The sequence below is a fragment of the Meriones unguiculatus genome, chromosome 15 (assembly GCF_030254825.1).
Source record: "Meriones unguiculatus strain TT.TT164.6M chromosome 15, Bangor_MerUng_6.1, whole genome shotgun sequence".
NCBI lineage: Eukaryota > Metazoa > Chordata > Mammalia > Rodentia > Muridae > Meriones > Meriones unguiculatus.
The window spans coordinates 45,757,234-45,766,207 of NC_083362.1; the positions used below are offsets into that span (position 1 = coordinate 45,757,234).

The following is an 8,974-nucleotide window of genomic DNA, read 5'->3' on the forward strand; positions in this document are numbered from 1 at the left end:
TACATTGGCTGGAGCTCTGACTCATTGGAATTCTCCTCAATGCCGCCTCAGAAACACCTGGAAGACTAAACAAGCAACACTCCCGTCTGTGTGACCTCCCAGCTAAGGTAGCCGCTGTGTGCTCTTGAGCACAGTCTCAGTGCAGACGCCTGGCTCTCTTCCTCCCCTGTGCTGTCAGAGCATATGATAAGCAGAATTTCAGCGACTCGGGAGCCATACCCCAGTTAATAATTGGGCCAGTTTTTCAAAGGTGCTTCAAACTTATTTTGTTAAGTACCTGCCTGAATTTTGTTCACGCTGAGTGTGATATATTTTCTCCGGTAACCTCATGTATGGGTGCAGCTTGAGTGTCAGCAGCCAAGAACTGACAGTCTGCTGAGAGGAGGCTTAACTTAATATGGAGAAGGCTCAGAGGAGACAATTGATGCCAAGAAATCCGGAAGGTCATTATGTGGACTATCTCCCGCACAGCAACTTTTGAACCTTTTTAATGAGTAAGGAGGAACATTTATGCATAACGGTCTGGGGCTCATTGTACACTTGCCTTCAGAGCTGTCAGTCACCTACAGGACTCTAAGATGAGCTTTGCAAATGCAGCCTCACAATCCACATGCTGAACCAGCAGTTTGGGAGTCTGACCCGGAGAGTTTCTCAGAGGCTGTTTCTTACACTTTCTGTCATGTGTAGATCCACTGGCATGGGTGAGTCCATTTTCTTACATATAGGGTAGAAGCACTCAGAGTATAGGGTTCCCAGACTCTTCTCACGTGGGAACAAGGGATGGGACATGAGGTGTAAACAGTTTTCCTGCTGTGCTGGCCAATACTGGGCAGAGCCATATTGCCTTGTAGTTTCCCAGATCTGCTAGCTACCTAAAAACAAAGAGGAATCTGAGGCAGGGATCCAAAGGATGGATTTATATCTCTGAGATGGTCTTAGGACTAACTTCTGTTTCAGAAGTTTGATATGGAAGGTAGTGGATAAAATACAGATTTTAGTTTTTATTACATTTTATTAAATTATCGGGAGGAGGTCTGTGCCAGGGCACACAAGTGTGTGTGGAGATCAGAAGACAATTTGGAGGAGCCAGTTCGACCCTTTTACCACAGTGGTCCTAACCCAGGTAATCAGATTTGGTTGCAAGAGTCTTTACTCATTGAACCACCTTGTCAGCTCAGAGTTCAGCTTTTAATCCAAATGCATCGACTATAAAAAAGTCATTCACGCGTGCTCGCTTCGGCAGCACATGTACTAAAATTGAAACGATACAGAGAAGATTAGCATGGCCCCTGTGCAAGGATGACACACAAATTCATAAAGCATTCCATATTTTTTCAACGTCCTTAGTCATGAGGGAAATGCAAATCAAAACGACCCTAAGATTTCACCTTACACCCATCAGAATGGCTAAGATCAAAAACTCAACTGACAACACATGCTGAAGAGGTTTTGGAGGAAGGAGAACCCTCCTCCACTGCTGGTGGAAATGTAAACTTGTACAACCACTCTGGAAAGCAATCTGGCGCTTTCTCAGACAACTAGGAATAGCACTTCCTCAAGATCCAGCTATACCACTCCCATGCATTTACCCAAAAGAGGCTCAAGTACACAATAAAGACATTTGCTCAACCATGTTTGTAGCAGTCTTATTTGTAATAGCCAGAAGCTGGAAACAGCCCTGATGCCCCTCAGTGGAGGAATGGATACAGAAATTGTGGTATATCTACACAATGGAATATTACTCAGCAATAAAAAACAAGGAAATCATGAAATTGGCAGGTAAATGGTGGGATCTGGAAAAGATCATCCTGAGTGACCTATCCCAGAAGCAGAAAGATGCACACGGTATATACTCACTCATATAGACATATAATATAGGATAAACCTACTAAAATCTGTACACCTAAAGAAACAAATCAAGAGGGAGGACTCTTGCTAAAATGTTCAATTCCTATCCAGAAAGGCAAAGAGGAAGAACATCAGAAGAAGGAGAAAAGAAGGAACAAGTCGGGAGCCTGACACAGAGGACCTCTGAAAGGCTCTGCCCTGCAGACTATCAATGTAGATGTTGAGGCTTATGGGCAACCTTTGGGCAGAGTGCAGGGAATCTTAGGAAAGAAGTGGGAAACAGTAAGATCTGGAGAGGACAGGAACTCCACAAGGAGAGCAACAGAACCAAAAAATCTGAGCACAGGAGTCTTTCCTGAGACTGATATTCCAACCAAGGACTATGCATGGAGATAACCTAAGACCCCTGCACAGATGGTAGTTCAGTATCCAAGTGGGTTCCATTATAATAGGAATAGGGACTGTCTCTGACATGAACTGATTGGCCTGCTCTTTAATTACCTCCCCCTGAGGGGGAAGCAGCATTACCAGGTCACAGAAGAAGACAATGCAGCCCCTCCTGATGAGACCTAATTGACTAGGATCAGAAGGAAGGAAAAGAAGACCTCCCCTATCAGTGGACTTGGGGAGGGGCATGAGTGCAGAAGGGGGAGGGAGGCTGGGATTGGGATGGGAAAAGAGAGGGGGCTACGGGGGGGATACAAAGTGAATAAGTGTAATTAATAAAGAATTTTTTAAAAAGTCATTCATGATTTCCTTTTTCATTGCTGAGTAGTATTCCATTGTGTAAATGTACCACAGTTTCTATATCCATTCCTCCACTGAGGGACATCTAGGTTGTTTCCAGATTATGGCTATTACAAATAGAGCTGCTATGAACATGTTTGAGCAAATTTCCTTGTTATATAGTTGAGCATTTTTTTGGTATATACCTCAGAGTGGTATAGCTGGATCTTGAGGAAGCACTATTCCTGATTTTCTGGGAAAATGCCAGATTGATTTCCAAAGTGGTTGTACAAATTTACACTCCCACCAGCAATGGGGGAGGCTTCCCCTTTCTCCACAACCTCTCCAGCAGAAGAAGAAAAATACACATGGTATATACTTACTTATAAGTGGATATTAGACATATAATATAAGATAAACATACTAAAATCTGTACACCTAAAGAAGCTAAGCAAGAAGGAGGACCCTGGGTAAGATGCTCAATCTTCATTCAGAAAGACAAATGGGATAGACATCAGAAGAGGAAGAAAACAGGGAACAGGACAGAAGCCTACCACAGAGGGCCTCTGAAAGGCTCTACTCAGCAGGGTATCAAAGTTGATGCTGAGACTCATAGCCAAACTTTGGGAAGAGTGCAGGGAATCTTAAGAAAGAAGGAGGAGATAGAAAGACCTGGAGGGGCAGGAGCTCCACAAGGAGAGCAACAGAACCAAAAATTGTGGGCCCAGGGGTCTTTTCCGAGACTGATACTCCAACCAAGGACCATTCATGGATAACATAGAGCCTCTGCACAGATGCTGTCCATGGCTACTCAGTCTCCAAGTGGACTCCCTAGTTAGGGGAACAGGGACTGTCTCTGACATGAACTCAGTGGCTAGCTCTTTAATCACCTCCCCCAGAAGGGTGGAGGCAGCTTTACCAGGCCAAGAGGAAGAAAATACAGCCAGTCCTGATGAGACCTGATATGCTAGGGTCAGCTGGAAGGGGAGGAGGACCTCCCCTATCAGTGGACTGAGGGAAGAGCATGGGAGGAGAAAAGGGAGGGAGGGAAGGACTGAGAGGTCATGAGAGAGGGGACTACAGCTGGTATACAAAGTGAATAAACTGTAATAAATAAATAAAAATTTAAAAAAAAGAAGAGAAAAGCCATTCAGAGGTTTTCTGATTGTTCTGGTGTTGAGATGGCCCAGGAATCCTCAGCTTAAGATGACAACCTTGAACTTCTGATCCTCCTGACTTCACCTTCTGAGCGCTGGGATTCCAGCAAGGTCCACCACACTTTATTTGCCCAGAGCTTGGGGCCGAACCCAGGGTACCTGTACATGCTAGGCAAGCACTCTACTGAGGAGCTGTATCTGCAGGGTGAACAGCAAAACACATGTGAGGATGTGCGTCCTCTGATTTTGTTCAGTGAATGATGAGGCCAGTATGGAACCACCATATTGTTCCCATGTGTGGAAGCTAAGTGAGTGGTGTTAATTTATCATAGTCATTATTTCAAGAAGGTAACACACACTTTCATGCGCAGCGGGATTACACCACATGAATGCACCGGAGGTGTTACATTTATAAATCTCTCATGTCTATCATATTTTGAGGGCCGTTTTTGTAGTTCTACGTATTCCTTTCTAGACATCTCAAGCATTTTTCATCAGCTCCTTTTGGAGTCTGGTAATACATGAGTTTCTACCAGCCAAACAGTTCCTGCTGTGTATACATATCAATGATGGATTGTGGGACGGACCTAGGGCAATGGGGCTCCAGAGAATCAATACTAAAGTCAAGGTGGTGACTCAAAACGATTTAGAAGCGCACAGCTCTTTACTGTTTGTAACATTCCTTGTGTGTGTCGATCCCATGAGGGAATGAAAGAGCCAAACGCGGCCACACTGTCTGTCTGTCTAGTTGTAGTATAACAAAAGATCTTTGGAGTCATGAGAGAACCATGAAATCCTACACCTGTAGACAATGAGCGTAACACCTCGACGAGGGAAATGTACAGAATTCCCTTCAGGAAGACCATACGTGATTGCTCGGTACTTTCTTGACTTACCTTGGGCCAATTCAGGAGTTCTCTTCTGTTCTTAGACAGTAATTCATAGAAATAAGAGCTAATATTTGATCTGGAGCTATAGCTCAGTGGCAGAGCTATATGACATCTGCATGAGCTACAGTTCAATAGCCCGCAACACACACACAGAGGCTAACAGTGAAAATTTACCATGAATCGGCACTGCTAACATTCAATAAAACTCAATTTCTATAGCATATATAAGTGTAAGTAGTGGAATCAAGATTTCGTAAGTAAGCAAACTGACTGCTGTCTCTAACTACAAGGAAGATATTTTATTTGCAATAAACAGAGGTTTTCCTTGATAGGACTTCATGGTTCTACCATAGTTGAGACCTGAAAAAGTTGAAACTCTGCCTCTCCACTGTGCAGAAAACAGAGCTTGAGGCTATCTGTACATGCCGTAGCCAATGCTACTTCTGTCTTGGGGTAAAGTCCGGGCCACTTGTTTTCTATTCTGAAAGGAAAATCCTCCAGATTCTTTAAAAGATACACACAAGAAACCTGATCATTCATTCATTTCCACACCCTGCACGTTTCCACCATGTCACAGACAGGGCTTGGGAAACTCAGGTAGAACCCCCATTGCCAATGCAAATGATCTGTTGCCAGCACACTGCTTGCCTGACCTCATCAACGGTCACTCACTTCCTCTGCCTTGAAATTGTCATTCTTTAATCACACCTTGCTGCCCTTCCACCTGGCCTAAGGCTGGTTCCTCGACCCTTGCTGACTCGACCTAGCTTGGACTGTCTGCTCTCTTCTCTCTCTTCAGCTGTATTCTTTGGTGATGTCAGCCAAGCTGGAGGCTAAACACTAAAATGTCCAGCCTCAGGCTTAGTTAGACCTGTCCTTTCTCCCCAGCCTGCTTTTCCATGTCTCACTGACAACAGTCTTCCCTAGCTAACACATGGTGGCTGTTCTGGCAAATCTTGTGATCATTCTTTGTCTCACCCCCCGAGAGCCAATCTAGCACAGTATCTTGACCCTGAAAAACATATTCTAAATATCTGTTGACTCTATTTTCAAAATACATCCACAGATAAGTGCATTTTACCATCTCTAATGCTGTCATCCTAGCCCCAAGCTCGCCCGACTAGAAAATATTCTTCGAATCATCTCTATCCTCCCCTGCCCCACTGCAGCTTATACTGAACATATCATGCAGGTTGATCTTTTGGAAAACTCCGATCTCATCTTATTCCATTTGTAGCCTTTCAGTGTCTTCCCATTTCAATCATAAGAAAGGTTCACATCTTTCCAGGAGTTTACCAATATCCACACAGTCTATGCTCCCTCAGAACTCAACTTCACCTTCCTCTCTTCACTTGCTCAGCCACAGTCACTCTGTAGGAGTCTGGCACTCCTACACAGGCACATAGACCTTTCCATTAGGACCTTTGCAACCACTTTCTCCTTCTCTTGAATAATTCTCTATCACGTGGTGTCAGGGTTCCCTGGCCTCTGTTGAGTTTTGCTCAGTTGTTATTTGCTCAGTGTGGCCTTCTGTTACAGGTCCATTTTGTGGCATAACAAATGACCCAGCAAATGACCAGTGGTTAAAGGAATAACCACCATTATGCTGAAGGATCCAGCAGGTCAGAAACTCAGACAGTGCACAGTAGATGGTTGAGGTGAGATGGTACCTAGGAAATGAAGAGAGCATCTGTATATGTCCTCTTCATGTAGCTGCTTGAGATGCCTTATAGTATGCTGGCTGAGTTCCTAGAGCAAGTGTCGTGGTTTGAGCAAGATTGGTACCTATAGGCTTATATATTTTGGATATCTGAGCCCCAGTTAGTGGAACTGTTTGGAAAAGATTAGGAAGTTAAAGGAAGTGTGTCACTGGAGATGGGCTTTGGCATTCTTTAGAACATAAGTGGAGCCATTTTGTGTAAGCCAAAAGCCATTTTATGTGACTTGAAATATTAAAACTTAAATATTATTAAATATTAAAGTTGCCTGAACTTGCCACCAGGCTGCTCTGATAAGAGAAGGCCACCTCACTGCTCCTGAACCTAGCCCCAAGGCAGGTCTTGATATGCTAATGAACTAACTCCAAGGTTGATATGCTGGTGAAGCCACCCAAAACTGTGAATCCTGATAGTGCAAACCTAGCATCCAGGAAAATGATAGAAAAATTAGAACTTTGGGAATGTTTTTTAGGATTTCACTGGGCTTTTCTGCCTAAACAACTGTTCCCCACCTGCGGAGATGTCTGTTTAGCCTTTAGTATTAGCATGACACTGTAAGGAATGTTTGTGTGAATAAACCAAACATCCTAACTGCTGAGTGACTTAAAAGCCATGGACCATGCTCTCCACAAAGTTTCAAAAGCCCATGCCATTCCTAGTTAACTCTCTCCCTCTACCCTCTCTCTCTTTCCCTCTGCCTGCCTCTCTCTCTCTCTCTCTCTCTCTCTCTCTCTCTCTCTCTCTCTCTCTCTCTCTCCCTCTCTGCCTTCTACTCATGGATAAGTATGCAAATCCTCAGCTACTGCTCCAGTACCATGCCTGCCTGTCTTCTAGCAATGACATTATGGACTCTAATTCTCTGGAACTGTGAGCCCTACTTGCTAGAAATCGCCCATGTTACAGAACCAGGTGTCCCCCTGAAGCTTGGCTTCAGTGATTAAGCATCAGCCAAATGAGACACGTGTACCCTTTAAAAGGTCCCCACCCATCATGGCCAGCTCTCTTGCTCTCTTTCTGTTTCTCTCTGTCTCTCTTCTCCACTCTGTGTCACAGGAAGCCTTTGTATACCCCCCAAATCTTTTTCATGGTGTGATCTCTGCGGCATTCTTGGGCACTGATCAATCAGTCTGCCAGGGTACTCTTCCACCATAGAAACCCTAAAACTGAAAAACTCTTCCTTCTAAAGGTCATGGTGTCTCTTCACAGGAGTAGGAAGGTAACTGGCACAGAAGTTGGTACCAGGGAGAGGGCTATTGCTGTGATAGATGCTGCTCATGGAGGAATGTGGAGAACAAGGGGAGTGGTTGGAAACTGTAAGCAGGTCTTAATGGGCTGTCCTAGCAGGAGCTTGGAAGACAGCGGCGCTAAAAGCTAAGAACCGTGTGGACTTCAGTTAGTAATGCAGTTATGGGGTCTTCCTCTGCAGTTAAGAAAAACCATTGAGGCTCTTCTCTTGCTATAACAAAACACCATGATCAAGGTAACTAATAAAAGACAGGATTTATTTGCAGGCTTGCTTCAGATTCAAAGTGTTGGTCCATGGCCATCATGGAGTGGGCTTTTGAAACCTGAAACCACAATCAGTGACACACCTTCTCTAACAAGGCCACACCTCCTAATCCTTCCCAAACAGTTCCACTCCCTGGGGCCTATTCATATTCCAACATATGAACCTTTGAGGGCCGCTCTCATTCAGTCCACCACAGTGGGCATGCGGCAGGTTTCATCAAGAGATCTTGTATCAAAGACAGAGAAGGTAGAGGGCAGGACACCCGATGTCCTCCCTTGTGTGTACTGTCCTCTCTACATGTACACATACTAATCCAACACACACACACAGACACACACTAAAGCTATATATGTGATTCACCCAAGGAAATAAAAAGTCTGCCTCATAACCATGATAAAAATAAATATTTTTCATTTCCTCTCAGGCATTATTCAAAAAAGTTATTGCTACTGCCCCAACCCTCTGTGACCTCTCCACCTGAGGCACGTATGCCATATAAAGTGGGACACACGAGGTTCAGGTACCGTCATCATTTAGCTGTTAACAGAACGCCCCGTCGTAGCCATGCTTCCGTGATGGTCTACACAAATTGTTGTATTTTAACTATGAATTTCCTGATTCTGAATCAAGCCAGATGTGAGGCCATGTGTGTAAGGGAGAGACACTTGATCCATAGGCCTTCGTGCGTGAGAATTCCATGACCTCTGTCCCTCCCTCCCCTTGAATTGTGCACACAATTTCATAAGGCAATCTCATAATTAAATTGGATCTGTTTCAACCATGAATTTTTCAAAAGATCATAATCACCGTGGTTTTCATGTCCACTTAAGAAACAATATAGTCATGTGTGCCCACAAATGAGCCTCACGGAAGACTTCCCTTATCAGTCTTATTTTGTGACATGAACCAAATTGGACTTGTTTGTACTCGTTTCAGATGTAACGACTTAGCTTTTTGCTAAACATTACATAAAAAGAAGAATCATGTAACAAAATGAATTTTAAATAAGCAAATGCTGCTTTCTCTGTGGGCTACAAAGAGAGCAGTATTGTGAGAGGGACAGAGAGCATCTGAGGCCTGCTGGGTTGGTCTCCAAGCCTCAGTTTCCTTCGCTGTGAAGTGAGC

The 8,974-nt window shown here is 44.1% G+C and overlaps 1 non-coding gene across 1 annotated transcript; it reads left to right on the plus strand.

Annotated features, from left to right (window-relative positions):
* The first annotated feature begins 1,227 nt into the window (after positions 1–1,227).
* LOC132648172 (U6 spliceosomal RNA) lies at positions 1,228–1,334 on the plus strand. The gene has a single exon (XR_009586549.1). It is a non-coding gene; the product is annotated as a U6 spliceosomal RNA (small nuclear RNA).
* Positions 1,335–8,974: the final 7,640 nt, after the last annotated feature.